This window comes from Equus asinus, chromosome 8, assembly GCF_041296235.1.
Source record: "Equus asinus isolate D_3611 breed Donkey chromosome 8, EquAss-T2T_v2, whole genome shotgun sequence".
NCBI classification, from domain to species: domain Eukaryota; kingdom Metazoa; phylum Chordata; class Mammalia; order Perissodactyla; family Equidae; genus Equus; species Equus asinus.
Window position 1 is genome coordinate 62331310 of NC_091797.1, and position 27897 is coordinate 62359206.

Genomic DNA, 27897 nt, shown 5'->3' on the forward strand with positions numbered 1-27897 from the left:
ACATGGAAACGGGTCAGACAACCAGAGGGTGTCAGCTCAGAGGTCAGACAGCTCAGGTGGTGACAGCCAGGCAGGGTCTGGAATATCTGTATGAAGTTGAATGGGGGTTGGGGGAAAGGCACACAAGAAATGTGCTGTGTTAGTTCATTTCAGCCTCATCATAGCCCTATGAGGTGTGTATTATGGTCTCATTTCACAGGTGAATTAAGTGAGACTCATGGAGACTAAATAACCCACAATAACAGAGCAATCCAGTGGCATGACCGTTTATCTAGGGGTGTCTAATTCTGAAGCCTTACTCTTTAGATAATATAGAGAGGCTCTCTGTGTGTGTGTGTGTGTAATGCTTGTAGCTAGGCAAAGTATTAAATGTACAAATCAAGATTAACCTTACTAACTGTGCCAGGGGATTAAATGAAAAGGAGTTTAATGAAGGCACTGTTTACAGGTGTGAGGACAGAATTGAGGGAGCCATAAGGGAGAGGCCAGCGCTCAGGGACTTGCAACAGCAGGAGCAGTTTCCAGCCCCAGACCCGAAGGACTGACAGAGCTCTGGTTGCGGGACTAGAGCCAGAGGTGCTCCCGGAGGAACTGTGGCTGCAGAGGGACTGAGACGCGCGCCAGCAGAGGCCTGGCAGGGGAGGGGTGAGTCCCTTGATCTGACCTCTGTCTCCTCACCCTCCTGTCTTCCAGCAGTACCTCCCCTACCTGACCGGAAACGAGGGCGAGGGGGCAAGGCTGGTGCAACCCATTGAGACCGACACCTTGCGGCCCAAGAGAGGGGCAGAGAGTGATGGGGAGAGGGAAATGGAGAATAATAGCACAATACTCAACTACAGGTCTGGCCAACTTGGAATCAAGTCAGAATGGCAGAGTGATGAAACCAATAATATGATTTAACAACAAAAGATGACGAACAAACTGGACTCCGAGCCCACAGCTTCACTAGCAGGGAAAGAGGTGAGCAGTGAAATGGAGAAGAGAATCATCGCTATGCCCACACCAAGTTCCCTGGGATGCTGAAGAGAGGATGAAAAATATTCTGGCCAGTGGCCGGCCCCGTGGCTGGGTGATTAGGTTTGTGCACTCCGCTTCTGCGGCCCAGGGTTTCACCGGTTTGGATTCTGGACATGGTTCATCAGGCCATGCTGAGGCGGCATCCCACATGCCACAACTAGAAGGACCCACAACTAAAAAATACACAACTATGTACTGGGGGGCGTTGGGGAGAAGAAGGAAAAATTATAAAAAGCAATATTCTGCCCATTCCTGGGCAGGGTCCTGTGTAGCAGAGCAAGGCTAGTTGACAACTTACCGGTTATGATTTGCTCTGCGTTTCAGGACGCAGGCGTTATCTATTTCTGCTTCCCCTCTGCCCTCTCCCAAGCCCATTCTCAATAGACCCCCTGCCTCCCTTGTGCAGGCAGCCCTCCCTCAGCGTGACGAGAAATGGCTGAGCAGTCTTGTGCTGGGATTCCTCCCTGGACGGATGGAGGACCCGCGGCCTGGGATTGTGCCCACACCATTGCAAAGGTTAGGCCTAGGGTAGTCCTAACAGGACACTGCTCAAGACAGATAAGGCGATGTAATTACCCCTGTATTGTTGGGTACCATCTTCTGTTGGGTGTAATGGCTCAATGACTCTACTGGAATGAGCAGTTTGGAAACAGAGTGCCAGGTCTGATTAGCAGGTGTGTCAGTCTCAGTCTGCTTGTTCCGTGTCCTGAGCTCGATGCTCATCCTGCGTGAAGTGCACTGGTTGCAAAATTTGAAACAGGAAGCATGAAGTGCTGGGTCTTCATTCTGAGACAAGCCCACAATGTAAGTAAAGCGGAGCCTCCCTGGTTTTACGGTGCAGCAGATTCATCTGGATGATTTGTTAGGCAACCGTATTGATTGAGCTCCTGCTCTGTATACTATGGAAAGAACTTTGACAGGCGTATTAGTTTCCTAGAGTTGCTGTAACAAATTACTATAAACTGAGTGGCTTAAAAAAATGAAAATGTATTCTGTCACAGTTCTTGAGGCCAGAAATCTGGGACCAAGTCTTGGCAGGGCTGTGCTCGTTGCAGTGGTCCTAGGGGAGAATCATTCCTTGCCTCTTCCAGCTTCTCGCAGCTCCTGACGTTCCCCGTCTTGTGGAAGCATCACTCCAATCTTTGCCTCCACGTTCCCAAGGTCGTGTCTCCACGTGTGTCTCAGCGTGTCTGGGTGTCCAAATCCCCCTCTCCTTTCTCTTGTAGGAATACCAGTGACTGGATTCAGGGCTCACCCTAAATCCGGGAAGATTTCATCTTGAGACCCTTAACTAATTACATCCGTAAAAATCCTATTTCCAAATAAGGACATATTCTGAAGATCTGAGCGGACATGAACTTTGAGGGACCCTGTTTAACACACTGAACCATGATTCAATTTTGGCCCTACTGTTATGAGCTTTAGTGTTCATTATTTCTTTAAATATTCCTTCTTTGTTCTCAATTTTCTTAGAAAGTTATGTGCAAAGCATATCCTGCTGTGTGTGTGTGAGTGTCTGTTTTCATTCCCTTTGGAATAAGCTGAGCGCTCTGCCCACCCCTCTATCTTTCCTAAATTGTCTCATTTCATTATGGAATTTTCATCTTCTAGCTTGAACTTTACTTGTTACTGTGAATCTAAATGTCCCTTTTTTCTTTTAATGACAAAGGAAATCTTTCTTGCTCTCAGTGTCCCGCCTCCGTGCTGAGGCTCCCCTCAAGGACATTCTCACTGGTCCATTTTCATCTAAGGTCTGCAGACAGGTCACCGCATCATTAAATCCGAAAAAGAGAACCTTTTTTGGGGGTTTGAAGTTGTTTCCATTTTGTGGCCTATTAATTGCTTGTATATTTCAGCAGCCTGGCCCAAGCAGGAGGAGGGGGTGGATTCCTCAGGTCTGGGGGTGTCCTGCAAATCTGCAACGTAACCACCCTTTAGCCCACACTCTTAGGCTCACCCAGAGCAGATGTTGGACTTACCATTAAATCTCAAAACATACAGAAGCTTAAGGGCTTTACTAAAAGCCCTGAAGTAACAATATTAAGAGAACAGCAATTAGCGCATGTTTGAATTTTTACATCTAGAGTATTTCTGCCCATTCCCTCATGCCGTTCGGAGAGGTGAGATTCTGGAGCTTTCTCAGATGGATGGCAAGCTGGATCCCTCCTCCTGGTTGTTCCCGTTATAAGGAAGAGTAAAGGAAGAACACTAGCCATAAGAAGGGCTAAAGTTTGCTGAGTGCTTTTGCTATGCCAGCAAACAGGCTTAAGTAGGTTTTCTTAGTCACTTCTTAGAACACCCCAGTGAGTGGCCACAGATTCACGGAAGGGGAACGGAGCCTTAGAAGGCTAAGTATCTTTGCATATTAATGATTTCTCATAATGCTTCTTTCTACATTTTCCTTTTTCCCTTCATGTCAGTCAGAGTCCCAGTGGGAAATAGGGGCTCGCTCAACTTTAGATAATTCAGGAAGGGTTTATTTATAAAAGGACTATTTATTAAGGTGTGAGAGTGCAGAGGAACCACAGGGATGGTACAGATATTCAGGATTAGTGGCATCAGAGCTGCTATCATCCTGGGGCCCCAATAAGGAAGAGTAGATGTGATTACTGGAACCTGGAGGGGAAGTGAGGGGTAGAGGAGACCTTGAGAGGGGCAGTGAACCTCAGAGGATGAGCCAGCCTGGGGTGACCCTGAACGGGTAGTAAATACCTTGACCTCGCTCTCCTTTTACATAAGCTCTTGAAGACCTTCAGGAGGCTCTAGGTAAAGTGACCAACTTGCCCTGGTTTGCCTGGGCGTTCCCATTTCAGCACTGCAAGTCTTGCATCGCAAGAACCTCTTCAGTCCCAGGAAAACCAGATCCGTCGTCTGTCCCAGCTCTAGGGCTCTGAGCCACAGATACGTGCTGCCTTGGGTACCAGCACAGAGGCACGGGTGCTTGCAGAAGCCTGACTCCATGCATCCGTCTACTCCATCACTCATTCATTGGCTTTGCTAGTATTTCTTGAGCACCTACTGTGTGCCATGTATTGTTCCAGCCACTGGAGATTCAGCAGTAAACAAGACAAAGGCCCTACCTCATAGAGAGTGAAGGACACAGATAACAGATAAGGAAATAAGTAAATCTGTGATATAATTTCAGGCAGTGATAAATGCCATGAAGAAGAAGAAAATGGAGTTCTCTGGGCAGAGAATGAAGGCTGGGACTGTGTAAGCATGCACTCCTTCACACAGGGTGGTCTCTGAGGACATGCCTGTGAGCATAGCTCTGAGTGAAGAAGGTTCGCTCATTCCAGAAAATGAGTGGGCTACAACTGCATGTGGTTGCTCGTTCATGCTCTTGCGTCTTCTGTGGCTTCCCTTCAGCCTTTCACTTTCTCCCTCAGGCCTTCTCTTTACTCCGTCTGCCCCTGTCCCCTCTCCTTAATTTCCAAAGATAGAACATGCATTTGCTTTACCCAATGTTTATAATACTGGTGATGGGAGGAAGAGAGAAAAGAATTTGGAAGGCTGAGGCCATAGGAGATAAACTCTCATCTTTAAATTTTACTTTGTACGATTCCAGATCTTTCTTCTCAAAGAGTTCGTTGTAGCTCCTGGGTTCTGTCCCATTTGCATGAAATCAGAGTCAGGAGACCAGAAAGCATGTTCAGAAGGCCCTCCAAGCTGGGATGAAGGCCTGGAGAGGTTAGGGAGTCAGGAGGCCTGCCAGGCTCTCCTGGGAGACCAGCAGCACTGAGCCTCTGCTGTGAACGCTCACATTTGACTGCAGTTGTAGCATCTCTACTGTTCACCCCATGTTGTTCAAAGAACTAGAGGGAGCTAGGCTGAAGCTCAGAGAATCCCTGAAATTTTGTAGTGTTCATGTGGAAAACATTTATAACTTCATTCAGAAAGGAGAAAAAAAACCTGTTTTATCTCAAGATTCCTCCTCTTCGTTCAATAACCATGAAGCCGATACAGCATTATCGGACTTCCTTTGCCTCTGGAATTTAAAAGAACGTAAAAGGCAGTAATTGATGGCTTGTTCATAGACCACAGGAAACCACTTGTCACAACCCATTAACAGCTGCTTTTCAAGAATATTTTCCTTGTTGCATTAGGGAGAAATAGATGACAAAGCAAAACTCAAAAGCTATTTGTTATATTTCAGTCAGAGGAGCCAAATTAAATTTTCCTGATGGTCACATACTGGTACGTGACATACATTCGTTGAGTTTGCACATGGTTTGTTTGTTTATTTATCTATTTATTTATTTTTGCTTTGCTGGTTTTGCTTTGCAACTCAGACACATGACAGAGTGCTTAGACTCTCAATGGTTTCTTCAGGGAGTTGTACTTATGGTAAAGTCATAACCCACTGCCCTCAGGAGTTGGTAATCGTCTCTCTCTCTCTCTGTCTCTCTGTCTCTCTGTCTCTGTCTGTCTCTCTATCTCGGTCTCTCTGTCTCTGTTTCTGTCTATCTGTCTGTCTATCTCTCTCTCTATATGTATACACATACACACATATACATATATATTACATATATGTCTGTCAATGCTTAGGAGAGAGAAACTTAACTTTTAAACTGGTGGGTCTCCCTTGTTTCTATATATTTTCTCTAAAAACACCATTTACTTGATAAAATCGTTCAACACAGGGAAAAAAGATGAATCTGACAGCTCATTCTCAACTTACTGATGTAAATTGAGGATAAGGTGCCAGTCTTGATTTGGAGTTTTCAGCTTCTCGCCAGCCTGTGTCATGGCCTTAAGACCTCTATCTAGAGAGAAATTGACAAAAATTTCCCAGAACATAATTTTTTTTAAAGAAAAATCTCTTTTTGGAGCTCACAGAGCTTCCTTATTTTCCCGGTGCTCAGGAACACATTGTCTCGGAAGTGAACTCTCAGCCGTAAAAGCTGTTTTCTTAGATGAATTAAAGATATTATGTGCCTGCCGGTTTCCAAAGAAAGGTGGAATCTAATGGATCATAGGGGACCACTTAATCCAGATGTTTTCAAAAGACTCCTCTGCTGAAAGACTCACCAGAGACTCTGTACTTTGAGGGCACAATCTAAAACTGCGGTGGTCTCCCCCTGGGTGAGGGGGCTGCCAATATAGGCAGCCTGTCTATATTCACTTAGGATTTTGTATCCTATAATCTATACAAAGCCAGAAGTTTTGCGTGTCTGAGCCTGTGTTTCTTGCAGTGTGGACCATCAGAACTTTCTGGAGTGCTTGTTAAAAGTACAGACCCGAGCTCCTTCCCAGATCTATGATCCAGAATCTTTGGGGGTAGGGCCAGGGATCTGCATTTTGAATAAGTTCTGTCCTTGAGTGCTATGTTCTCCAATCAGGAGGACCTCTGGTTCAAAGCAGACCACCACGGGCGGGAGAGTTTGACATCGTTTCTTCATCTGAAACACTGACAAGCAGAAAGGATCATCAAGGTTTGCCCCCATTCTTTACCTTCACACCTGAAGTATAAGGTAGGACGTGACCAATATGTGTGATTTGAGAGTCTAAATGACATGGATTAGAGTGCTTTTGCAATAGTTTAACACGTATTTATTGAGCACCTTTTCTATAGCAAGCACTGTGCTGGAGGGTGGAGAAACATAGGTGAATAAGATACCATGGCGATCTGCAAGAAAGTTACAAATCAGAGGGAAGGCAAGTAGTTCCTACCTAATGTGGTAAATGCAAAGCCGGAGTTCTGAAGAGGACCCGGAGAAGGAAAGGAGGCAGCATTGCACTACTGTCCAACTTTCTGATCGAAGTACAACTTACACAGAAAAGTGTGGATATCTTAAGTGTGCAGCTCATTGAATCTTTACAAATGTATACATCCAGTATAACCACCAACTACGTCAAGATATAGGACATTTGCAGTATCTCAGAAGCCCCCTTGGTGTGCCCTCGCGGCCAGTAACTCTCCCCAAAATGTAACCGGCATTCTGACCTCTGTCACCATAGATCAATTTGGGCTGTTTTTTAACTTCATATACATTGAATCACACATGTGATCTACTTGCTATAATGTTTCGTTCATTCTGCTCCGTTTTGCAGTAGTTTCTTCATTCACTCTGTACTGTCCCATTGCATGGATATACTGCAATCGATTCATTCTACCGTGGATGGCCATTTGGAGAGTTTCCAGTTTGGGGCTATATTGAATAAAGCTGCTATGAGTGATCTTGTCAGTCTTTTGGTGTACATCAACGCTCAGATCTATCGGGTTTCTACCTCTCAGTGAAGTTGCAGGGTCAGAGTGTTGCATATATCTATCTTTAGATAAAACTGTCAGCAGTTTTCCAAACTGATTCTTCCATTTTCCGCCCCCAACAGCAGTGTAGCAGGGTCTCAGTTATTCTGCATTCTTGCCAACATTTGGCGTTTTTATTCTTGGCCGTTCCTGCACGTGTGAGTGCGCGTGCATGCATGTATACGTGCACAGGACAGGTATTTGTCAGAACCTCAGTTATGGCTTTGATTTGCATTGCTGTCATGAATAATGATGTTGAGTAACTTTTCATATGCATACTGGTCATTTGGACATCTTGTTTTGTGAAGTGTTTAGTCTTTTGTTCATGTTTTTAGACCTGATTATTTTTCTTACTGATTTGTAGGAGTTTTAAGATATATTTTAGTTCACACGTCCTTTGTTGGGTTCTTCCAGCGCACGTGTCTCCCTAGCCTGGGGTTCACTTTTTCATTCTTTCAGTCATGTCTTCGGAAGATCTTTCTTTCAGCAAAGTCTAATTTATCGGCATGCAGTCCTGATCTTTCTGCACTCGGTCCCAGCCTCACTGACTTCTTTCCAGCTCCATCCATGGTGTTGGGGGCTGCTTTAGTCCTCTGTCTGACTGTTTCCCTCTGGTAAGAGGGAGGAAGGGGAATTCTTTGTTTTAGATCCCACAAATGCGAATTACTTATCAAAATGAACAAAGTACAACATTTCAGTTTAGATTCGCGTTTCCTGTCACTGATCACCGAGCCCTGATTGGCAACTGTAAAATGTGGAGCCAAGCCCACCTCTTTTCAACACCACACTGAGCTGCCTACAGCCAGACCTCCGCACGGCAGCTGTAATGCCCGCCCCTCTTCAGTGGGGCCCCACTAGGGCCCGCTCTTCTCTAGCTGCTTTGTGATTTTGCTGTGACCATTGCTGCTTCTCTTGCCAGAGACCGCCCCCACCAAGAACCCCCCAGCACAGTTCTGTTGCCCATGAGGTTGGATGGTACTTTCCCTTCTCCTTGTTACAGCGAGCTGAGGGGGACCCAGGGTGTCAGTGACCAGTACTCTTTGAGGGGGTTCCTAACAGGTAGCCTCCGTTATTCTCTGAGGTTCTGAGTCTCGCCTGCCAAGCAAGGACCAGACTGCGAGACCTTTGAGTTCACTACTCTGGACCTAAGTAAAGAGAATATTTTAGATTAGAAAGATGGTTGTGGCAGCCTTCAAATCCTTTCCTAATGTGATTTCCCTCTGAACACCTCCTGTTTACCCTCATTGCCATGTCAGATGGCTTCCTAGGTTCATGTCGTTATTCTGTCTCCAAAGTGGCTGCAGGTTACAATCAGCCAGGCAGAGATGTTACAAAAGCTCCAAACAAAACCGGTTCCTGACAGCCCATGTTCTCGTATTGCCAAAGCTGTCCTGCTTGGTCACTTGTCCTGGAGGGCACCTGTCAAGGACCCCAGAAATATCTTTAACAACGAATATCTTCCTTCAGCACATTCATGAGGAAATAAGCCTCAGGTCCTTTCCCTCTGTTCTCTCTCATTTGTAGGAGTGAATTGTGACAAAGCATTTTTGTTTGAGAGATTAATTTTCTAATGCCTAAGTGGAGTTTTTACCCAGTGCACCCTGGAGCCCGCAGCCCCGGGGAGCCCCTGCGCTAAGGGTTCATTGTTTTGCTCATTCTCTCCGTAATTGAAAGGCTGTGTCAGATGTGACAAGAGCACCCGGCACTGAGAGAAGGACAGTAACTGCTTTGCTGGAGAAAAAAATGGCCTTGTCTTTTGCAGGTAGCCTGGCCTCCTGGAAGCTGTGAAACTGCACCTTCCAGTTCATTTCCCTACATAATTGATGTTTTCTTCCTTTGACATTTAAAACGATACAGAAACCAGTGTTTTAAAGAGCAGATCCTTCATTTTGTTTTTTTTGCTGTGTGACGATGGGATTCCCCCACAGCTCACTTCTTCTTCGCAGAAGCTGATAGTGACGATTCAGGCCTAGGAAATATCCCAGCCAAGCACCGTATGCCACTGGCCACTGCCTGCCACCGGCCACCACACGCCACCCGGCCACGGGTGTGGAGAGTTTGGCTGGTTTGTTGACTGCTGGTGGCGCTGACACTCCCTTGTGAGATGATGTGTTGCCTGTTGGCAGATTCGGACTTCAGGGCTCTTCGAAGTCCCCTTACAATGGATGTCTCTGAAACCCAGGAGACTTTTCCATCTGTCTCCTCTGCAGGGCTCGTGCTGGGGAGGGGCAAATAACACTGGCATTTTGGATTCCCAGAATCATGTTTTGAAAACTCGGTTTAATAAAACATGGATTTGACTCTCCCAGTTAATTTTGCCTCAAAATTTTTGTTCATTTTTAAGGGAAATAGAGTCCTTGGGCTTCTGCCTCTTTGGATTCAAAGTCATAAAGATGTTACTTTCTAAGTATCATGTTTTATAAGAGAATTATTGTTTGAGAAGACTTTTGAAAAAGAAAATTTTATGAAAAATATTTTAACTAGTGGCTAACGGAGGTTCAGTCCGGTTTGGGGCTCAGAGTCCATGCACTTGGAGTGAACTCTAAAATTAATCATGGGGTACTCCCAGGCTGGTTTGAGGGAGAAAGAAAGTAAATAAAAGGAAAGAAATGTTCAGAGAGCCTCTTGGTTCTCTTCAGCCCTTTCAGATCACTCTGATCCCTTTCTAGGACTTAGTCGTTAATCTACCAGCGCTCGGAGGAAGAGCGCCCCTGGGTTTCAAATAGAGCTTTTCCTTTCAGAACGCACTCTCCTTCTAATACTCAGGGTGCACTGTCACCCTGGCTTCATACGATGGCATATGTGGAAGGACTTTGGCTCAAGAATTCATTTCTTCCCTACTTCCCGTAGAATCCTAAATTTATAAACCCCTCTAATGCAACCCAGATCTTTGTTTTTACCCATCTTTATAATCTGAAAATACATAGTTCAGTTTTTTCTTCAATGAACTCCAAACTCTTGCCAATTTTGGCCTGTTTTAGTTCAATTCTCAAACACATGCAACTGGCACAGCCCGTTTAATCAGACCAATGAAGTTCTTTTCCTAGAATTGAGCATACACTCTGACGCAAGCTCTGGCATCTGACGACCACCCCCACCCAAAACCCATCTGATCAGCCAAGCAAAAGGATCTTCCTTAGCCAGTTAAGAATCCAAACTCCTTTTGTCCAGGACGTGGAAAACACAGACTGAGGCACAGTCCTGGGCGCGCTGATACCTGGGTGAGCAACAGGGTATTCACCCAAATCACCAGGCTAAACTGTGGCTTCTGTAGATGATGAGTCTTGAGTGTATTGTGTCCCTAGGAATGAGCTGCAGTTCCTGCAAATGCTGCCGTGGGGATTGGCGTTATAGGCATTTGTCCTGCCTCTTTGTGGACACAAAAGCAATGATCTAATTCTGCACCATAAAGCCTGTTACCTGCAGCCAGTGTGTCCTATAGTTCTTGGGACAAAGAATGGAGTGGCTGTACCCCGGGCCATCCTGGAAGACTGTGTGGGTTCGTGGTCTATGCGTACGGAGGCAGTGTGCTTTACTTCTCTCGATCTCTGGGGTTCCCAGGTCTCTGCTGCAGGAGAGCACTGAGTTTCAGAAGACGGTTTAGCCACCTTCTTCTCTGAGATGTTTTTCCAATCTCCTTCCAGTTTGGGTGAGGTACCACCGCCCATCTGGTATGTGTTTATTGTAATTGTCCGTTTATGTCTCTGCCTCTCTCAGCAGACTATGATCTCCATGCCTTCGGCACCTGATTCCATGCCTAGCACACAAAGACCTTCCCAAAATTTTGTTGGATGAACAAATGCAAGCTTGCCAAATGGCCATGCCGGTAAAGTATGGCTCTCGTCAGTCTTTTGCCTCATGGGATTAGCCCTTTCCTTGCAGTGGGACACCCACGCTGCTTGTCCTTGAAGGCTCGTTCAGGTCTGTTCTCCACTGGCGTCCTAGAGCACTGATGATTACCTTGAGCAGAGTCACCTGAGGAGCCACTTGGGAAACAGCCACAGCGGGAGTCCTAGGGACCAGCTAGTCTGCTCCTGGTCACCAGTGGTTGAATTTGCACCATCAGGCCATGGGCAGAGTTGCATCTTCCCATGTCCTGGATGCAGACACCAAGCAGATCTCTATTCTCTGGGTCACTAAGAGCGTGTGAATAAGCATATGACTAAGGGACATACATCTTTCAGTAGCCAGTCCTGGAAGTCGAAAGGTGGGAATGTTTGTTTTATGCTAAGTAATAAACTTCAGAGGACACATGGCCATGACCAAGGCAATCTGACTAGCTCAATGAGTTTCAAATTTTGAGCACTATGCCCTAACTGAGAACCATAAAGCCATCCTGGTTGCTAACAGACGCCATGTGGTTATAAACAAAAATAGAAGTCTTTCTGTTTGAAGACATGGGAATAAGGGAGTTGTATTGCAAAAGTTTGGATATAGATGAAAACTTTCCTGATGCCCTGAACTGAAGGGCAGTTTGTCCTTTAAATCAACTAGGTTCTCATTTCAGCATTTGTCCAGAGGGAAAGCTATTTCTTTTGGCATCGATTTAGGTCAATCTAATTTCTGTTGGTTTGATCTTCAGCCCAATGATTTTTTTTTCTCTGTTGAGATTCCATCATCTATAGCTGAAAAGGTAAAGCTTAATCCACAGCCTCGTAAAGTGGAGTCTGTGATACTCCAGTCGATATGTCTCCAGGTTCCCAGGGGGATTTCTAGGAAACAAAGAAGGAAAGGACTTCAAACTGTTCCCTTTGAAAGACATTTTCTGTTCAAACCGTTTACTTTATTTCCCTGTCCATCAACTTCTCCATTTTCGTATGCTACGTATCCCTGTAGATCAGATGTCTATTCATTCAACAGTCATTTTTGTAGCATAGACCAATGTCAAACCTGGCATTTAGTAGATGAGAAAACAAGACAAATCCATTGTTTCAGAATTTAATAATAAATGCTAGAGTTTCCAGGAGGAGCATTTAATATGTCTTGTCTTGGATAATAGGAGATCTGTGTTTTAAGGTCAGGGCTGGAACTTACCATCCTCCCTTTGACCTGCTCAGTCCTTCCATAAGAACACTGCTGCAGGATTAGCACTACTAGTTTACATTTTCATATTCTCTTTTTTCTAATTATAAAAGCAATTTATACTTATTATAAAAACGGTAAAATCCAAAAAGGTAGAAAAAAAGAGAAAGAAAATATGCTCAATTCTTCCAGAAGAGCTGCTACGAACATTTCGATGTAATGCTTTTCTCCTGTTTAAAAACCTAATCAAGAACGTCATATAGACTACCCTATATTCCAGTTTTCACTCAACATTATACCGTAAGCATTTCCTCTTGTTGTTGTGAACTATTCACAATATTCACGTTGTTTTAAGGGAGACACACTACTTCATTGTGCAAGTTTAACATTATTTACTTAAATAATTTCCTTTTGTTTAAATTTACCTTTATTCCTTGCTACTATAAACAGTGCCATCATAAATATCTTGTGGATGGAGGCTTTATATAATTTACATTTTTTAAAGAAAAAATTCCCTAAAGTGTAATTACTGAGTCAAACATGTATGGATATTCTTGAGACTACTGACACATATTGCCAAATTACTTTCCAAAAGAGCTTCGTCAGTCTACGCTTTTTCTAGCAGTGTAGCAGAATGTTTAGCGTAGCTATGTAAGTCCTTTTTCCAAAATTTAATTTTATTGTGGTAAGAACACTTAACATGAGATCTACTCTATTAACAAAGTTTTAAGTGTACAGCACGGTCTTGTTAACGTTAGGCACACGTTGTACAGCAGATCTCCAGATGTATCTGTCTTGCATAATTGAAACTTTTATGCCTATTGATTAGCAAGTGCTCATTTCCTTCTCCCCTTCAGCCCTGGTAATCATCATTCTACTTTCTGATTCTGTAAGTTTGACAATTTTAGATACCTGTTTTAAGTAGAATCACGCAATTTTTGTCCTTCTGTGACTGACTTATTTCACTGAGCATGTCTTCAAGGTTCATCCATGTTGCTGTATATCGTAGGATTTCTCTCTTTTTTAAGGTTGAATATTATTTTATTGTATGTATATACCACATTTTCTTTGTCTACTTATCCATCAATGGACATTCAGATCGTCTCCACATCTTGGCTATTGCGAATAGTGCTGCAGAGAATGTTGAGGTGTTAATATCTCTTTAAGATTGTGATTTTTTCATGATCATCTTAATAGACGCAGAAAAAGCATTTGACGAAATTCAAAACCCTTTCATGATAAAAACTCTAAAAAAACTAGATTTAGAAGGAACAGACCTCAACATAATAAAGACCATATATGGCAAGCCCACAGCTAGCATCATATTCAGTGGTGAAAAATGGAAAGCTTTTCCTCTAAGATCAGGAATAAGGCAAGGATGCACACATTCACCACTTACTTTGTTCTTGTTGTTGTGGGAGTTTTTATTGCAGTAACATTTGTTTATAACATTACATAAATTTCAGATGTACATCATTATATATTTCAATCTCAGTGTAGATTACATCATGGTCACCACCCAAAAACTAATTACCATCCATCACCATATACATGTAAGCCTAATTACCCCTTTTGTCTTCCTCCCTCCCCACTTCCCCTTTTGTAATCACCAATCCAATCTCTGTGTCTATGTGTTTGTCCTTGTTTTTATCTTCTACTTATGAGCATTCACCACTTCTAATCAACATAGTACTGTTCCTAGCCAGAACATTTAGGCAAGATAAAGTCATCCAAATCAGAAAGAAAGAAGTAAAATTTTCTCTGTTTGCAGGTAACATGATCTTATATGTAGAAAACTCTAAAGACTCTACAAAAAACTTGTTAGAATTAATTAATGAATTTGGTAAAGTTGCAGGATACAAAGCCAATGTAAAAAATCACTAACAAGGAACCATCAGAAAAGGAAATTAAGAAAATAGTCCCATTTATAATAGCATCAAAAAGAAAAAAATACTTGGGAATAAATTTAACCAAGGAGGTGAAAGACTTGAACACTGAAAACTACAAAACATTGATGAAAAAAATTAAAGACATAAGCAAATGGAAAGAGATGATGTGTTCTTCAGTTGGAAAAATTAATACTGTGGAAATGTTCATATTACCCAAAACAATCTACAGACTCAATGCAATCCCTAGCAAAATCCTAATGGCATTTTTTGCGGAAATAGAAAAAAACAATTCTAAAACTCATAAGGGAACAAAAAATTCCTGCATAGCCAAAACAATCTTGGGAAAGAACAAGACTGGAGGCATCACATGTTCTGATTTCAAAATACATTACGAAACCACAGTAATCAAAACAGTGTGGTACTGGTATAAAAATAGGCATATAACCAATGGAAGAGAAGAGAGAGCCCAGAAATAAACCTACATGTATATGGTTAACTGATATTCCACAAGGGAACCAAGTACGCACAATGGAGAAAGGACAGTCTCTTCAACAAATACTATTGGGAAACTGGATATTCACATGCAAAAGAATGAACCAGGACCCTTATTTTATACCATACACAAAAATCAACTAAAAATGGATTAGAAACTTAAACATAAGACATTAAACTATAAACCTAAACTTAAAGAAAACAGAGGGGAAAATCTTCATGACATTAGTTGGCAATGATTTTATGGCTATGAGACCAAAAGCAAAAACAGACAAGTAGAACTATGTCAAACTAAAAAGCTTCTGCACAGCTAAGGAACAATCAACAGTTTGAAAAGGCAACCTATGGAACGGGAGAAAATATTTGTAAACCATATGTCTGATAGGGGGTTAATATCCAAAATATATAACTGCTACAACTCAATGGCAAAAAAATCCTGAGAAACTGATTAAAAAATGGACTAAAGATATAAATATTTTTTTCTAAGGAAGATAGACAAATAGCCAACAAGCATGTGAAAATATGCTCAATATCACTAATCATCAAGGAAATGCAAACGAAAACCACAACAAGATATCACTTTACAGCTGTCACAATGGCTTTTATTAAAAAAAAAAAGACAAGAGTTGGTGAGGATGTGGAGATACTGGAACCCTTGCGCACTGTTGTTGGGAATACAAGATGGTGCAGCATTATGGAAAACAATATGAAGTTTCCTCAAAAAAGCTGAAAACAGAACTACCGGGACTGGCCTGGTGGCCTAGTGGTTAAGTCTGTGCTCTCCGCTTCGGTGGCCAGGGGTTTGCAGACTCAGATCCCAAGTGCAGACCTAGCACTGCTTGTCAAGCCATGCTGTGGTGGCATCTCACATAAAATAGAGGAAGATTGGCCCAGATGTTAGCTCAGCAACTGTCTTTCTCAAGCAAAAAGAGGAAGACTGGCAACAGATGTTAGCTCAGGGCCAATCTTCCTAAAAAAAAACCCCAAACAAAATAGAACTACCATATGATCCAGTAAGTCCACTTCTGAGTATATATCCAAAAGAATTCTGTAAGTTCTTAAGAGGCATAATGCATGGTTAAGAACACAGGCTCCAGAACCAGATTGCCTTGGTTCAAGTCTGGCTCTGCTACTTACTGTGTGACCTTAGACACATTATATAACCTCTCTGTGCCTCCATTCTCCATTTGAAGACTGGGATAAAAATAGTACTTGCTCGTAGTGAGAATTAAATGAGTTAATATATGTAAAGAGATTAGAATATGCCTGGCACATGGTAAGTCATATTTTAGTATTAGCTATTATCAGTGTTTCTACTGTCACAGATAAGATGGAGACGAGAGAGAACCAGTGAAACACAAAGAGTGCCGTATATCAGACTATGGTGAGTTGAACAGTATCTCCCCAAAATTCATGTCTACAGGGAATCTCTGAATGTGAGCTTTTAGAATCAGAGTCTTTGTAGATGTAAACAAGTTAATATGAGGCCATACTGGATTAGGTGGACCCTAATCCAATGACGGGTGTCCTTAGAAGAGGAAAGGACGCACAGAGACACAGGAGAAGGCCGACTGAAGATGGAGGCGGAGATGGGAATTGTGCTTCTGCAACCCAAGGAGCATCTGGAGCCACCAGATGCTGAAAGAGGCAAGGAAGGATTCTTTCTAGAGACTTCAGAGGATATCTATCTTCCATAACTGTAAGAGAATACATTTCTGCTGTTTTAAGGCCCCTACTTTGTGGCAATTTGTTATGGCAGCCCTAGGATATGAATATGCAGGGTAAACTCAAATGTCCCATTATCCATTAAGGGGTGTACATTTACATGAAATTAGCATGTCATAGCCAAGAAGAATTGGCATTGTTTAAAGTCACTAAGCCCTAGGAGGGACTCTAAACAGGATTGCAGGCAGAGTCCCAGAGCAATCTTCCTGGGTGACATGTGATATCAGTGAGCTGACAGAGAGACCCAGGTCACCTGTTGTGTTCCCACCCAGCCCTCTCCCACCCTCAACCTCCATGAGCTTCTAGATGGGTCTTTGCTCTAATTGGCCGTTGATAACATGGGCTCATTTCCATGTCCACTCTGCTGCTAGACCGTAATGATGATTGATTCCCATAGCAAATGGCCTAAAGTGGCCCTCCCGCCTTATTATTGCAGATACAATTACCACCGGGCTGAGCTTGCTGCTACAGTGTCTGATAATGGACTCTAATTTGCCAGTGGGGTTTGCGACTCTTTGTTCCCAGGCAGAGATCCATTTCTAAACTAGAGAGTAATTCATAAATATTTTTCTCTCCAGTCATGCGGGAAGGCCAGATCTAATTGCACTTTGAAAGACAGTTCTATCTAGAGGCCACTGAGGGAGGCTGTGGGCTCAGACCTGGCGCAGAGCTCACCCATCCAGGCTGCTCATTTTGCGGAAAAGTCCAGTGAGGCCCAGAGAGGTCATACAGCTAGTTCTTCATGCTCTCTAACACCGCTCCTTCGCCCCTTGAGTTGGGGAGTAGCAAAGAGAAAGATGTCGCCCAGCAGCATTTGGACTTGAGCCACTTTGACTTCTGCTAATTTGAAATAATGGAGGAAATTATTTTTTTAAAATAGCATATTTTTGTTTCTATTGTATAATAGAGTTGGAAGCTCAATGATGAGAATTAGGAAAATATAGAAAAATTTAAGAAAAAAGAAAAGTTAGCCATAATTCTTTCACAAAGAGATGACTGTAAGTTACCAAGTTTTATTCACTTACAATTTTTTTGTGTACGTATAAATTTTTTATTTTGGACAAAATTATGATCGTATTATAGGAGCAGTTTTTTCCCCCTTAAATCAATAGGGGGCGAAATTGCATCTTTTAAAAATCACAAATAGGTCTCAGGAATCACCTAGGCTCTTGTTCTTTCCATAGCTGGTCAACTCTTAGACCTTACTCATCAGTCTGCTGAACTGTTCCTTTTTCAGAGACATAGATACCATGCCAAAGTTTTCTGATATCCTTGTTTTTAACTATTGTGGCTTGCAGAATCAAAGCAACTGAACAATCCAAGTTCAATGTCATTTCCTTCAAGAATTAACTCATCTTTCTGGGCTTGAGATACTGAACAAGCAAGACCTGGCCTCATGGGAACCCTGCAGATGTATTTTTCACCCAAGAAATTTCAGATTTCAAGAAGAGACCTGCTCTTTTGAATATTGTCATTGACGGAAAGTGAGCACACAGACCTCACTTGTAACAGAAACTCATATACGGTTTTATGTTCTGTTTATTGTAGTTTGGGTATTGTCTCATATTATTAAATGCCATGGTATATCTTCAAAAACATGATTGCATAATCATTAAGCAAGGCAGATTAAGAAGTTATTTAGATATTTTTCCTATTAGACATTTAAGTTGTTTTCTAATTTTTGCAATTATAAGTAACTCTGTGGTGTTAAAACGTGTGCAGACATATTTAAGATTACCTCTGATTACTTCTTTATAATAAATACTTAGAAGTAGTATTTGGGGTCAAAGAGTACGAGTATTTTCAAGTGTCTTAGACAATACATATTGCTAAATTACAAGGCTTCTTGTCAGAGTAAAAATTGAAAGTTGGACTTACAATCAGAAAATCCAAGTTTGAATCTGAGGTTCACCACTTACTAGTGGGGTGATCACAGGCAAATTCTTTTATTTCTTGACCTAATGTGTAAACTAAGAACAATAACTACCTTATCAGCTTACTATGGCAATCAAATAAAATAACTATTAAAATGCTTAGCACAATGACTAACACTAAGCAGATATTCAACAAATATTTACTGTTGTTTGAATTTTGTCACCAGCGATAAGCCAAGAACCAGAATCTTCTAGGGAAAGACCAAGAAATTTTACTTTCCAAATAAGTGGTTCTCGGTGTGGGGAGGAGATAGTAAGGTCCTTCTGTCTGCAAGCGCGTTGGTAAATTCAATGGAAAACCCAAAAGAAAGAGGTTCTTGGTGCCAGTATGATGATGATGAAAAGGCCCTGCTGAAAGGGCAGAGTCAGATCTGGCATTTTGACGATGTCCATCTCTTCCTATGGAGAATATTTTGGCAGGTCACACTGCTGTCAGAAAATTAAGATTTACCTAATGCAACAGCCAATGGCAGACAACTTTGGCTGCAAGCTCCCCCTGGGGGATGAAGGGGTGAGAATGGTAAGTATGGTTCAAGGACATAAAGCTTGACTCTGGATCCTTCACTAAATCCTCAGGTTCCCAAAGCCTACAAAAGAGGCTGGGCTGAGGAAACTTGCAGGAGGTGAGCTAAAATTTAAAAAACACAGGCTTTGTGTCAGCTGACCTTGGGCACAAATCTGGGCTCTGACACTCCCTAGCTATTCGACCTTGGACAAGTTACTTGACCTTGACTTCACTGGATCTATTTCCTGCTCTGTAAAAGGATGCTAATGCAGCCTATTCAGCAAAGTTTTTATCAGGACAAAAGAAAATGAATATAATCTAGAAAATGGCCCAAAAATAGTAGCCATTATTACTATTACCACGTAATATTTGACAGTCTACTACTTTACCTTAGTCTTAATATCTTCATTCATAAAATGGGAAAAATAATAATAGTTATATTTAAGTTGCAATATTGTCATGAAGATTATTGAAAAAAAAATATATGAGAGTATTGAGTAATCTGTGCAGCACCATGAAAAAGTCAAGTTTGGGAGGAAGAGGCCTCACCCCTGAGCGTGGGAAATGAGGACAGCAGCTCTGTAAGGCTCTGAGAGCGCAGGGCCTGGAGCTTCCTCCCGTGTCTCAGCCCCTGCCATATGTCTTCCTTCTGCATACCTGCTTGCTTAGGCACTGCCCTCCAGTCATTGCTTCGCGGGTGCCAAGATTATCAGATGTTTAGTGTTACAAAATCATGCACGTCAGAATTTAAGCACATCCCACGGAGCCAGTTTGGAATAATCAATGTTTGTTTCCCAAGAAGGGCTGAGGCTCCTGTGGTCTGCTTCCAAGGCGAAGGCCTGATCATAGCAGTCAGCGAGCACTGTGCAGAGAAGGGGCCGTGGGCGGTGCTTCAGTCACAGGCTCTGAACCTCGAACACCAGGACAGCCTCCCTCTGGCATCTTTTGTTGGCTCCAGATCCATCTGGGGGATTTGAAGGGTCAGGAAGCAGCAGTGTTTTACATCCAGGGTGCTGCCCTCCCACCCACCTGAAATGATACAAGCCCTTCTCTCCCAAGTCCCCCCTCTGCAGCCACCGTCATGTATGTACGAGGTTGTGGTGAGGGCAGGAGGAGGGGCAGGTAATGACGTGATTTTGAGCTGTTTAAAGTAAACATGAAAAGTTTATGAGCCAGGGTTAGACAGGATCCCTGTTGGAAAGATCGGCACTCTTTCCTGCGCATTGGCCTTCCATCTGATTCCTGCACAATACTCAGACCAAACACAAATGGACTCAACTCATTGTAGTAAAAATTAATAAAGCCGACATCCACTTAGACTGTTCATCATGGGACCCACTATTAAAAAGATAAAACCCAATGGCAACAAAAGATGATTTTACCAAAGCTATTGTTGATTTGGGAGAATTCAACAGGAGGTATAAAATGATTATATTTCACAAACTTTTCTTTGATGACCCAATTAAAGAGGAAAGTGAGTTGATGAACCAGTCGCTCTTGACAGTCACTGAGCAAATATTTATTGAGAACTTACCAGGTGAGTACTGATTGCTGGTGGCCGGAGCCCTCTTGAGCGTAGGAATAGAGAGGAGGGAGTGGATGGCTATGAAAGGTAATATGGGCATAGAAATGAAGCACTTGGTCTCGAAGAGATGAGGGAGAAGGAGCCTGAGGTTACTCCTGGGTTTTGGTTTGGGCGACTGCCTGGGCAGTTAGAGGGGTGCTCTCAGGAGTTGCAAATGCGGAAAGAAGAACAGCTTTGCAGGGGCTATGGAGGGGGGCAGTAGGCATCATCTGGTCTTGGTGTCTGAGTCCTTCCCCCTTTGCGGCAGGGCATGGACAGAGGTGGATCCACAATGGTGTACATTTCATCCAAAATTATAGAGCAGGAACCTGTTGGTTAGAGAAGAGATGTTGTAGTCTTCAGCGATGCCAGGGATCAAATATAGGAGAGAAGGTCTCTCACTGGATCATACATCAGAGTGACAAAGCAGAGAACAGGAACCAAGGCATGGGATGTGTATTAATTAGTTATTGCGCATAATAAACCACTTCAAAACTTAGTGGGTTAAAACAGCTACCATTTCTTATTTCTTGTGAATCCATGGGTCAGCTGGGCATTTCCACTAATCAGGACCAGGCTTGGTTGCCCTTGGCTGGATTCATTCGTGTGTCTGTAGTTAGTAGGCAGGTTGGATGAGGGCCAGTGGTCTGGGATGGCTTCAGCTGGGATAACTCAGCTCTGCTCCATGTTATCTCTCATCTTCCAGAAGCTTGTTCTCACAGCAGATGTGAGGTTCCAAGAGCGAGCAGAAGCAGGCAAGACCTCTTGAGGCCTAAGCTTGGACACTGTCATTTGTGCTGCAAGGTAAGCCACAAGGCCAGCCCTGATCCAAGGGGCGAGAGAGTCAACTCCATCTTTTGATGGGAGGAGTTACAAAGTCACATTGCAAAGGGTGTGAACACAGGAGGAGATGAAGAATTGAGGCCAATTTTGGAAATAATCAATCTCATGTGAAGTTCTGAGACCAGGAAAGCCGAGAAGAGCAAAAAAAGAATATTGCCACTCATAGTGGCCTCTGCTAAGGTCCAGGGTAGTCCTGTGGGCATGGACCTGGTTCATTTAAAGGGATTAGAACCAAGTGGACTCCTGGATGGAAGTGGCACAATGTAGAGGCAAAGCTGGCATGAACTTAGAGAAAAGACCGGTCCCTTTTTGTCCTCCAAAACTTCCATTGTAGGGGACACATTGATTTAGTTAAAAGCTTTGGACTCTGTTGAAATGTGGCTCACTAAGAAGAGGCAACACTGTGATGTTGTGAATTTGTGAATGAGTTTTTAGTCCTTTCTTGAGATTCAATTTTATGAAAATAAGAGAGCAGTTGGCATTTGGCAGCAGAAGCTGGAGGTAAAACCTCACTCCTATCATTGTTTTGTAAAGAAGTTCACATTTCTTATGTGGACCTCACAGAAAGTCATATGCTGCTTGATATCTGCACACTTAAAAGCTGAACGTGAATCAGCAATGTTGTGTAACTTTTAGAAAAACTGAGTGTCCAAGGAAGGACTAATAGGAGTGAAGAATTTAGTAACCCAAGAGAGACTCTTTGTTATTTCCAAATTAGCCAGAACTTACCAGAATGTTCTGTTGTCCTCTCGTCATTGCAAAACTGCGTCATAGAGATTGTACAGAATCCAGGAAATTAAGATGGGAATGAGATTTGAGAAAGTCTCATGAGGAAAGAGCCAAGGATTTAAACAACTAAACCAAAAGAAGAAAGGATTGGAGAGAGACCAATGTTCTGATTTGTAGTATAAAAAATGGCATTCATGATGATAAAATGGGCCCCATCCCCTTTGAGGAAAATAAGAGAAAAGGAGAGTAAAGCTGCGTCACGTGACACTAAGGTTAGTTAGAGTTAAAGGAAGGATTCCTGAGTGACTTTTCTTAAGTGCTGCTGGATTAGCTCTTAGGAGAAGGAAATAGGTTGATGGTGAAAGTAAGTACAGCATGTCAATATTAATGTTCCTTAGTACGAATGTACTTATGCAGCCACTGTGTAAATAACTGTGAAATTCCTTCCACGAGGGTCTTTAAAATGAGATAACTGCTCTGGAGTGAAGGGCCAGGAGCAGGATTAACTGACCTCTTGGGTTTCTCTCCAAGTCCTCTAAATTGAATACCAAAATGTTTTTGTGAGTCCCTGAGGCTTGTGAACAGTAGTTTTATACCTTTGCCAGTTGTTCTTTGTTCTGATCTTGAGTGCTTCCTCTCTGTTTTGAGTGCCTGGCAACAAGTTATCTCCATCATGGTATTCATTTGGGCTTATTTGGTCTTTGTAAGCTCTTTATTCGTTTGTCAGAGTAGAGGGAAGGTGGGCATCTAGCCATGGCCTTGAAAAAAATGCACATGCATTTCTCCGGAGTTCTCCCCTTGAATGTAGCACCGGTCCTGACGACAGCTCATCTTCTATGTGACTTTGCTACTCACGCACCACTTTGCCAAGGCAGCATCTGTCAGCTGTGTCTGGAGCAGTGTTCTTTGGGGCCACAGACTTGAGGTAGATCTGACCGAAATGCCCTGAACACTGGAAGCAAAATCTGACACAAACAGGAAACATGGTTTAATTTCCTTATGTGTGAGATAAATTGGTGTCCATGCTTGATAGAGAGAGGGGGCACACAGGCCAGCTAGAAAACAGTGCTGCTCTCCACAGTGAGTGAAGAGCACATATGTGTCAAGTATGAGATTACAGCCAAATGAGAGGGAGTATGAGGCTGGGGATGAATCAGGCCAATAGAGGCAAACGAAATGAAATGCCATCTATCACCCTCCGAGCTACGTGGGCAAAAGAGTCTTACTATTAAGGAGGCTGTGAACAAACAGCTTAGTGTTTGAAGGCGAGGAGAAGCCCTCATGACCCGTGGGCAGGACCTCAGCGACGAGACTGCTTGGGTGTCTGAAGTGAGTGATTCACCAGGGAGTTACGGCTGTTTACAGCTTAACCGTGTGTTAAATATTCATCACCCAGAGCCCTCTTGGGCGTGCAGTGAGATTTGTTCCAATCCCCCCAAGCAAAGCAGCAGCTTTTCTCTTTGATTAGAGGAGAAGTAAAAAATAAAGAAACGCATTTTTTCTTTCTCCTAAATTCCCAGTGCATCTCTTGGTACTTTGAGATTATTTTCAGGGCTGGAGTTAGTCAAAGAAAACTTCTGTTTATTTGACATCGTCTTTTCCAGACTGCGTGTGTGGGAGCGGGCAGTGATGGGGATCACTTGGAAGTAATTTCTGTTGAAAAGGCTAAATTTCCCAGAGCCATGCGGTCTCTCTCCACTCTAGGCACCTGCGTGAAGCACCTGCAGAGGTGGTTGAACCATTTGATGACTGGTTTACCCGCTGGGTTCACAGGTGGTGTTATGTTTATTAATGGATGAGGGATGCAATACTATTCTAGGTTGACCACAATATATTGTCAGAGCTGATGGCTGCCTTTTTGAGTTGATCTGGAAAATAAAGAGAAAGCCTACATTCTCCACCTTAAACATTCGTCACTGATGAACGCTTTCATTTGGGCTGCTTCATTAGATCCTTTGCAATAACTAGTCAGTGATAATACACAACATGTATATATGACTTTGAAGTTTATAATTTTTTCACATTTCTATGAGATTGGAATTAATATCTCCAAGAGGGTCAAAGAAATCTCAAGTGATTTGCTTAAATTCACACAGCTGGAGAATGGTGGGGGTGGGGCTTTAATGGAGACTTTCCTAACTGTAAGTTCCCTCTTCTTTATTCTACACCCTAGCTAAGAAGAAATGTGATGATACTAAGCCAGCAGGTGTTGGGGGGCAGAGCTCACAGGAGTAAAAGTGGGGTGGACCTACAAGCAGATTTTACCTCTTTAACTGTTTTTGCCTGCCACCACGCATCGCACAGTGGGCTGGGTACATACCTCTGACGTCTTCGAAGAGGAAGCTTTTCGGGGGCTCGTTCAGTGTACGATTTTACTGAGCATCTACTTCATGCCAAACCCTGATCTCATCACTGAGAATAGACTGGGGAGAAAGGCAGACAGAATCCCTGCCCTCAGGCAGCTTTGGTTTTGGAGATGTAACAGAAGTAAGGGTCACCAACACTGATGGCTGAAATACTTATGGCTAACTGGTCTATAGCACCTCCTTTACCAAACAATGTCAAGACTGAATAGCAAAGCTGTTATCACCATGGGTGTGTGAACACCCATCCTGGTGTGGATTACATCTGGCTGCATCAGAGACAGCTGAGTCTCAATTGTGCTACCAGCTCATCAGATGTGGCTGTGGAAGCAAAATGCTCTAGAGCAGCCCCAGCGCTGGGTCCATTTCACATTCTGGGAAGGTTTGTTAGAATGCACATGGCATGCTCAGCAACGTGCTGGCCGTAGGGGGCTAAAAATGAATAGAGCACTTTTCCTGTCCTCAGTTACACAGCTATGAAATATCTCCTACGTACTTCTTTTAAATAAACATGCCCTATTTTCCATGGTGGCAAAGCAAGGAGGATTGTCCAGTGAGTGACTGGAGCTCCATGGCCTGACAATGGATTCACTAGCTTCAAGGGCTCCCCGTTCTTCACGGCATAGCCTGAGCCCAAACTCGGCCTCCCATAGGACCATGCCCCCTCCCTGCGCACACAGCAGCCTAGATCCCATATCTCACAAGGTCTCCAGGTCATAAGCTGAGGTGTTCAGACAGCTTCGCCTCCAGCTGGAACTTATAGGCAGATGGCCTGGTGCCAAAGTCCTGTCTGTCTCGTTGTTCCTCACATCCAAGGCTGTTTTTGGCCCTCCGCCCCTGTAAGAAGGTAGGAGGGCAATGCCTCTTCCCTAGAGCACAGAGGTGGAGTGTGGCCAGCAGCATCACCTCATCCTAGCACAGCTCTTCCTGAGATGCTGAGAGAACGGGAGTGATGAGCCTCTTGTTGCTGATCTTGACATCTATGTTCCCCCCAAAAAGCCTGTTCACGCAGCTTGGTGGTATCTGCCTTTATTAATTCCTTCATTACCTCTCACTAGATAGAATTTGTACAAATGAAAGTCAAAGTGAATATTAAAAAGTATCTATGAGTAAGAAGCCATTTCAACTCCCCACCGTTCTAAGTTCCACAGCTCCTGATACTATAGCGTTGAAAATGGTTTTGGGATAACCAGAGGAAAGTCATAAACTCAGGTAAAGAATGTGAAACTATTCCAGTCCTACTTAAATCAATGCAGGGTTGGCACGTCAGAAGCGCGGCTTCTGCCTGTCACTGTGTCTCATTATCAGGCACGGTTTCCTGCTTCTTATGCTAACTCTTTGCTTTGGCTGTGTTTTGTTTTCGTACCCTGGATTGTTCCCAATTTTGTTTTACATTTGCAGATTTTCATTACTCTCAAATTCTTTCATGAGTGTGTTTGCTTTCCTTAGTGCATAAGCATCCCAAGGCCAAGATCTCTGCCTTATCTATTTTGTATCTCTTTAGAGGAAATATTTAATAACTGATTGTTTCTTTTTTAACTGTACTGTTATTGGTTAAGATGAAAAGATCTTCTCTGGATACGTCCAAACTAACAGTCTAGAGCATGGTGAAAAAATAAGTCAAGTCAAGAACTGTGTTTCTTTTTACCCACTGATTTCCAAAGCTGATTTGTAAAAAGTATAAATGCAAGGTATTAGTTATTTGGTAGTTCTTAGTGTCTTTGGAAAGGCAACAAAGTCTGTATTTTTCAGTTGGTGTCTCCGTGCCTTGGCCTCATTGTGTTGCACAAATCAATTCTCTGGGTTCTAATTTGGAGCAGCTGCTGATGCCTCCCCTGGAACTGTTATGGTAAGGTCTTCTAAATATACTCCCTCTTCCTACTACATTTTTATTAGAGATAGATTTCAATTAGGCACAGATATTAACGAGAATAGGAAATAGTCATGGCGATTCATGTCTTCTCAAGTTTGTGAGAGTACAGTAGGGGGAAACATTTCTGATCTCTGGCTAGTGTCCATTAGCCTTTCAAAATATGTTTGAAACTCTCAGGTTTTTACTTTGGTTAAGAAGACAGATTCATCAAATGTTTTCACATAGTAATACTTCTAACTAAAACAGAAAGCCATCGCTAAATAAACAAATAGCTCTAGAAATAGAATTGTACCCCAAAGCACTTAACCAGCATGGTTTTTTTAGTGAATATTACAGCGATAGTGAAACATTCAGGTTATTACAGCTTAACAAGTTTAAATGACATTTTGGAATCAAATATTACATTATTCTGTCAGGTACCCAGAGATCTTTTTCCCCTCTTGAATAAGTTTGATTTAATTGAAAATTTTTTCCAAACTTATTTTCATTGTCTTTTTTGTATCAACTAGTTTTGAGTATCTGATCCATTGTCTTTACACAGAATTGTCAGCAGCCCAGGGTAAGACAATGGTGTTGAATTGCTGAAAGCAGGAAGGGAGGAAAGAGTGGGAGGGGAAAAATTGAAAGGAAAGGTGGGAGGAAAGGGAGAAAGGATGGACAGGAGTTGGTAAGAGATGGGCACTGGTTAGGGGATACAAGAATACAGAGGAAGGACAGGAAGGAAAGGCTAGTCTGGGAAAATTGCTCTCAGCCTGTAGAAATGGGGCAATTACATTAGAACTGGCTCTGAAGAGTAGCCCAGGGGCTCTTTGTTAGAAACAAAGATGAGCACAGATGGTCTGTGTTTTTTGTGAAGAGGTCAGACTTCGTTCCTGAGCAGCCACCAGGCAGATTTTGTAGACAATGGCCCCTCTGTAGCAGATGCTGTTGCTTCCCCACCCATATCCCCTTGGTTCCTTTGTCATTTTCTTGCATAATGGCCCCCATGTGCTTTCACTCCCAACAGCCAGCACGGGTGTCTGAGAACGACTGCTGTGCCCAGGTGTGAGGACACCTTCAACTTTACTTCATCTGCACTCTCTGAAAGTTGGAAGTGCCTGGGAACTGATACCCCTCCCCCGATGCCCAGGGCAGTCCTTTGCCAGTGACTGATGGATGCAGCAGTACCAGTACTCCACCCCTGAAGGCTGCGGTGTGGTTGCACTGTCTCTGCAGCGCCCCCTGCAGGATGGACCCAAATTTACCCTCTATAGAATATCTTCCTTCCCCTCCTTTTTCTGCTTCCCCATGTGGAAGGACTGGTTGTCCTAAGTATACCTCCTAATAAACTTTGCGAAACTTCATCTTGGGGTTTGCTTCTGGGACCATGACCTAACACAGCACCCAATTACCTAAAAGTCCAGATTATTCTAAAGACCACTGAGGAGATGTTTCATTGTTTGATTCTCGGGGGTGACCCAGCAGTATGGAAGATTACACTTACAATTAAAGACAATGTTCCGCTAATACACAGTCTCCCTCTGCCCACACTTTTTTCTTCAAGTGCTTGGCTTCTTCTGGAACATGCGAGCATTCATCCTGATGAACACAGATGAATCCATCCTTGGAGACTCTGCTCTCAGAATCTCCCTCCTCCTCCCAAGATTTGTCATGGTTCCTGAAGCTCAGCTCCATCTGGAAACCTGACAGGC

General features: G+C 43.1%; 1 pseudogene; it reads left to right on the forward strand.

Annotated features, from left to right (window-relative positions):
• The first annotated feature begins 909 nt into the window (after positions 1–909).
• The window catches only part of LOC106831996 (deoxyribonuclease-2-alpha pseudogene), a 65664-nt pseudogene continuing 38676 nt past the window's right edge, over positions 910–27897 (forward strand).